We start from the raw sequence: 6000 nt of genomic DNA, 5'->3' as shown, positions 1-6000 counted from the left end.
TTATATGGAATACCTAGCTTATTCTCTAGCATGCATCAATATTATTTCATAAATCATCTCATAATACAAGTAAATAAGTGAGGGTATTTTGGGAAATCACCATTCGGGCTCTGGCTGATTGTACACACTTCTCCATCTCAATTTCTCTTAAAACTCTTTCTCTTTTAGAAAACTCTTTTATTTTAGAAATTTTTTCTTAATTCCTCAGTTTGAGTCCAAATGTACCCGATGGTGCATCCGAATCCCTCAAACCAAGGCTTTGATACCAACTTGTAACAACGTAAATTTTCAAACTAAATTTTCATTTTTAAATTAATGTAAAACACATGTCACATTTTTCCAAAAATCTCAAGTAAAAATTATCCACAAAATTTCCAAAATATTTATTCAAAATCCCAAGTCATCACTCCTTCTCGATGTAGGTGTACAATCATGCTGGTGCCTTTCCACGGTCCTCGGAAGTACCTGAAACACATAACACATAACACGGTAAGCATAAATGCTTAGTGAGTTCCCCAAAATACCACACACAGCTCATTAGCCACTTGAGGCTGTAACTCAATAAGACCCTCTGGTCAATGTGTCTCAGTGGGACCCACCGGTCCCATAACTCAGGTTGGATCCTCTAATCCCTCTACTCAATACTCAAATAAACATAGCATACATATCACAAGAAATAATAGAACATTTCAATACAATTAACATGATATCTTAAACACAAAGTATGCACATAAGACCCTCCGGTCACATATAGGTTACCACTCAAGGTAAGTATACTGAGAAGACTCACCTCGCGACTAGTAGGAAATAGATACACACTTGACAATCCAGACTAGCCTTCACCTAACACATTAAACGAGCATCTCAATTAACATTTGAGCTACTTGAGGGAGATCGACTATTTGGAATTGAGGTATTGTTTTAATCTGAGGTTTTTTAATTACAATTTGAGCTACTTCTGCCAGTGTAAATTGTTGTTGGTCATAACTTTTTTTGACTTTATTTTTTAATCCAAATTGGTGTAGTTTGTTGTTGTTTATAAGTTTTTGGAATTTCGGTTTTCATTATTGATGAAATATATTCCTTGTTTAGAGAGGCACATCAAGCCCTCGATGAAATGCCTGAAACAAACATCACTACAAGTTTAATTTGTTTGTGACTTTATAATGTTTTACTCATTTATAACACGTGTATGCCCATGATATTTGCTATTCTATTATGAATATGAATTTTCTAACAAATGTACACCTGAAGCACACACGATGCTTGTGTTTTTATTACCTTGTTCATAAGTAGAAGATTCTTTAGCTAAATTTATTTCTTAATTGCAGCTATGTGGGTAACATTCACACAAATATGAAAGTCAAGGAAGATGAGAGAAGGAAATAAATGAGGGTGTGTTGAATGAGAAGGAAAACAAGACATATAGACTTAAGAGTTCCAGTAAGAAACCAAAAGTCAAAACCTCTCACAAAATTGGATTATGTCCATCCTCGCAGCCAAACAAAACACACCATGACGGTTTGGAAATTGAGGTTTTTCCCTGTTTATCTTTTAAAAAATGATTTTGGACCAAACAATATTAGATTCTTTGACTACATTATAAAAATTTCAATCTCTTTTTTTCTTTCTATTGCATAACAGTCATCAAGTCAACTTCCCTAGCATCCATTGACAATTACAACTTCCCTTCTTTGAGCATCGTGATTTTCCTTGACGGTTGGACCTGGTAACTACTAACCAATAAGAGGTAACCATCTTCCTCATTTCTTTATTAGTTTTATATAGTCAATAAATTAATCTTTCCGTTCTAAATAATGATGATTTAGTATTTGATCTACGAAGTGTTGGTTTAATGTTATGTATATAAAAAAGTTTTTTAAATTTCTAAACACACCTATACATACTTTATGATTTTTGAAGTGTTAGTTTAAAGCATCACATATTTTTTAGGAGTGTGGAATTCTTTAACCTTTTTGTTTATATTTTGCGATTTTTAATGTCTACATAGTTTTTTTCTAGACACATATGCACTGTCCTACATTGCTTATCATATGTGAAGTGTTAGTTTAGTATACATTCTTCTAATGCTTTTTTGTCATTATGTAATTCGATTAATTTTCATTTCGTTTTAACATTTGCATTTTGATATGTTGTTTGTGCAATGTGAAAACATGTTTAACCAACGATGAGACTAGAGATGTGGTAGAAGATCTTGATAAAGAAGTGAATGTCTTGGATGATGATTTTATGATAGTATTATGTTATGAGTACTAGCATAACATTTAGATTTATTATAATTTTTAAGACATTTGTGTTTTAAATATTAAGAATATTATTTTTAGACAAGATTGACTTGATGTAATGATATTGTGTTTCAATTTATTATCTTTATTATCTTATTATTATTTTATATTCCATTTAAAATTAATTCGGATCTAATTTATTAATATAAAATTTTATGTTAAAAAAGTGCCACTAAAAGTATGAGAATAATATTTATTTTAGAGGTTAAATAGTGTCAAAAAAATGTACCACTAAAACCTACAAGTGCTTTAGTGGCATAATAAAAAAGTGTCATTAAAACCCAATAGGGCTCCAACGACACAACCAGAAAGTCTCACTGAAGGCATTTAGTGGCACTTTTTTTGTGCCGCTGATTACCCAAAGAGTCTTTAGTGGCACTTTTTTGGTTTTCAGTGGCACTTTTTCAGTGCCACTAAATGTCATTTTATTTGTAGTGCTAGGAAGGTCTGGCAGGGTTGTCAGGTGTGGCAGAGTACATTGTAAGGAATGATTCCGATGACGAAATATAATTGAAGTAGGGGAGAGTTGTAACACCCGTGTTGTAGATTCGCTAGCTTTATATGTTCAGGGGCTAAAGATGGAGTTTTGGGAAAAACTCTATGTCACGGTGTGGTGCAAGGATGCCCACGACGTGGCATCGAATGAAATCACACATGTTTTATTGGACTGTCATGGCATGGCCAAGGGTTGTCACGACATGGTAGGTGTTCTGGCCCAAGATCATGATTCTTTTAGGGATCCCTTTGTATTAAACCCCTCTAAGTTACTTCTAGGGTTCATTACTAGCATCCAACACCCTTTTACCTCATAGAAACCCTAGCCCTAATTCCCTTGGTGGTTTGTGGCCTTTTGGAGCAATTCTTAGCTTGGAGAAGAAGATAAGAAGGTACTCTAAGGGTGGAGCTTGCAAGGAATAACATATTCAACATCTCGCATTGCTTTTGGATCTTTGTAAGTGTCAATGGCTCATACTTTATGGCTTAAAGAGGTTAGACCTAAGATATTATCCCATGTTCTTCATGTCTAAGCAAGTTTGAATGGAACACATAAAGCTGGCAACTTTATGAGTCTCCTGAGTCCCATGAGCAACATATATTGTAGATCTAGACTTTGGTTGGGGTACTTGACCTTGCATGAGTTTTTCGTAATTTTTAGCTCAATTTCACCTAAAATGGATTCTAGAGATGTATTGGACATATAAATGTCTAAAAAGCTTCCATCTTTTTGCTAGATATGGTATTAGAAACTCTTATTGAGTGGTTGGCTTACAAACTTTTTTGGATTAAGGGCTTAATGGTTAAGACATTGTTGTACTTATCTTTATTTAGACCTAAGGTTTGAGATCTTGATTTATTTTGTTGTCTTAATGGACAAAGTTGGAAACTTTATCCATCTAGACCATAGGAAGGACTAGATATGAGCTTTTGAGGTCCTGGGACTAGGAAATTCCTGACTATATCGTTGTATGAGGGGCCACAGCGTGACCATGGATGGCCACAACATGTCGGTTGACTAAATTTATGTAACACCTGTTCTAGGTATTATTTAAATTATCTAATTTTAAGGGTTTTGTGCATGGACTCGGCGAGCTGGGGAGCTCCAACTCAGCGAGTAGAAGTTACGATGAGGACGCAGGTTTTCAATCCTACTCGACGAGTCGGAAGACCCCGACTCGCCAAGTAGGCGTTGTAAAGGAAAACTCTAATTTTTTAGGTTTGCATCCTATTTGAAGAACTTAATACGCCTTTTGTGGCCTCCCCTACTACCTTGTTAGCAGAGAAAATCCTAGTTGGTCCTTGCAACCTCCTGAGTGAGAGTAAGAGCTTTTGTGAGCAATTTTGGTGTCTTTGTGAAGAATTTTAGAGCTTGAAGAAGAAGGAGCAAAGAGAGAAGGAGTAGATCCGACATCTAGACTGTAATGGCCACCATCTTGAGGTATAAAGTCGTTACCTTGAGTTCTAGTTGCTTAGATCCATTTTCTTGGAAGTAAATGGCCATTTTTGGTGCAAAATGGAGTCATGCTCGGATCTGGACTGATCACAAGGATATGGTTCCAGATTTGGACCTCTCTAGGTCCCCAATGCCATAAATTTGATCACTTTATCCAGCTTAGCTCCTTTCCATGCAATAAAACCTTGTAGGAAGCATAGTTTTGATGTTATGACCATGGAGGACCATGCATGCACATAAATTTTGCAACTTTATGTGGGATGTACACTAGGGGAGGTTGGATCCGAAGTTTGGGACCTCAAATCCCACTGAAAAGGGTTGAACATGAAAGGGACTGAAGGAACTCGTCGAGTCCCGTAGTTGACTCGACGAGTCGGGGTGGGGTTTGCCTGTTTTTTAATTACTGAGTGAGTGCAGTGAAGGATTAGTGTTTTGGTCTGAATGGACTTTAGGTTTTCTGGAAATTTGATGAACTCGACGAGTAACAAAGTTGACTTGGCGAGTTGGATCAGGATTTAGTGGAATGAACTCAGGAAGAACTCGACGAGTTGTTGGATGCACTCAGTTAGTTGAGGTCAACATGGACTATTGACCTTGACTTTGACCAGGGTGGACTTGGGTTGACTTTAAGTGTATTTATTTGGATTATGACAAGTTAATCACATGTTGATTATAGGCAGTTAAGGAGGAGCAGTTCATGGGAAATATCTGATCTTATCTTATTAGTTAAGCATTTGAGAGGTGAGTCTCCTCACCATGCCAATGGATCGAAGGTACCAAGGCCGGCCCTATTATGATATGTGATAATCTAGCGGAAGTTATATTGTAAGACATGATAGTTGGTTATGTGCCAGGATTGTATGCTAGTTGTATGCTTGTATGGAAGACCATGGGAGAGCCCATGGCACCTAGATGTAAGACCATGTGGAGAGCCCTTGGATTTCCTACTAAAGACCATGTGGATAGCCCATGGCAACAGGATGTAAGACCATGAGAGAGCCCATGGCACTTAGGTGTAAGACCATGTGGGGCGCCCATGGCATCCTGGAGAAAGACCTTGGGGACGAGCCCACGACATCCCTATATGTTATATGCATGGCTTATGTGATATATGCAGCTTTGTGGTTAATATGATTTGTGATTATGTGGATTGTGTATGGGTTATGCTCTAGGGAACTCACTATACATTAGCTTACAGTTTGTGGATTTTTTTCAGGTACGTCTGAGTCCAAGTGCAAGGGCAAGGCTTGATGGCACGACGTGCACTCTCTCTCAGGAGTTTTTATTGGACACTCTGATGATTTGAAATAAAATTGTACTTGATATGAATTTTGAAAACAATTGTATTTGGGATTTCATGATTTGTGGGAAGTATTTTGGTTAATCAAAAATGAAAAAAAAAATCTTTTGAAAATTGGGTTGTTACAAGTTGGTATCAGAGCCTTGGTTTGAGGGATTCGGGCACACTCTCAGGTGTGTTAGGACTCAAACTAAGGAAATGGTAAACAAATTTGAAAAGTAAAAGTTAAAATCTTTTTAGAATAAGAAAAAAGAGAGTGCAATGTGCGCGATCAGCCGAGCCAAGTAAGTAGTTCGCCTAGTATGTTAGCCGTGTTATACTGATATATGAATTATGATAATCGTATGAATCTTGCTATGTGTATGCTTTTAAAATTGTATACGGTTAGGGTCTTATAGCCTTAGAATGATTGATTTGGCCTTATTTCACGTTCCTTGTTTGGT

This window comes from Lactuca serriola, chromosome 3, assembly GCF_051521515.1.
Source record: "Lactuca serriola cultivar US96UC23 chromosome 3, Lser_US96UC23_V15, whole genome shotgun sequence".
Taxonomy (NCBI): Eukaryota; Viridiplantae; Streptophyta; class Magnoliopsida; order Asterales; family Asteraceae; genus Lactuca; species Lactuca serriola.
The sequence above is the reverse complement of the archived record's forward strand: the minus strand, read 5'-3'. Positions refer to the sequence as shown.